Source organism: Penaeus monodon, chromosome 19 (assembly GCF_015228065.2).
Source record: "Penaeus monodon isolate SGIC_2016 chromosome 19, NSTDA_Pmon_1, whole genome shotgun sequence".
Taxonomy (NCBI): domain Eukaryota; kingdom Metazoa; phylum Arthropoda; class Malacostraca; order Decapoda; family Penaeidae; genus Penaeus; species Penaeus monodon.
In genome coordinates, this window is record NC_051404.1 from 44232100 (window position 1) to 44232910 (window position 811).

Below are 811 nucleotides of genomic sequence, written 5' to 3' on the forward strand. Positions count from 1 at the left end.
ACACATATATATATACATACTCCCACGATCTTCGTAACAACACCGCCACTGCACAAACTGACTAGTGCTTTTGTTTCTGTGTGAGCACAAGGCGCAAGGAAAATATAAAGCAAATTTATGCTGACTTGACGTAAATCTCAGGCAGTTTTGGCCCTTTCCCGTCGCTGACTATCCATAGTAGTGTCGTAGAAGAGAGCCTTTTGAATATGACTCACTATCTAGTTGTTCTACCAAATTCACGGACCGAAGGAAACGTTGCAACAGTTAGACGATCGACACGCAGCAATCGTGCTGGTTAGTGCCAAAGTTGGGTTCCCAGAATTTTCATTTGTGTAGACTTAAGAGATGAGGAAAGTCTGTCGTCATTGGATGCCACATCTTGCTTCAAGAAAAAAGGATTTTTTAGGCTTTGACCATCCTGTCCGGTTTTGGTCCTAGTGGCTAGAAAAGCATTGGTTATTGGAGGGGAAAAAGTCCCCTATCTCTAAGTTCTGAAAATGTTGAAAATGGTTTACCATGGAGATAAAACTATTCAATCCATTATGGCCAGAGGAGCATTTTGTTGTCAAAACTATGTTTATTGTCCTTCTTACTTTACTTATGTTTCATTTATCATAATTTCATTTGTTTGTTTAGATATCCCGCTAAACATATCTGTCGGAATGCAAAGGACAGCTTTTATTCTCACACTACTCCTGCCCAGTCGTGAGATCATACTTCGGTTAAAACTCACTAGGTTTTGGAGGAGTGATGACTCATTGATTTTTTTTTCTGGTGATTAGTTTTAGTGAAAACAATTTCTCTCTCTCAA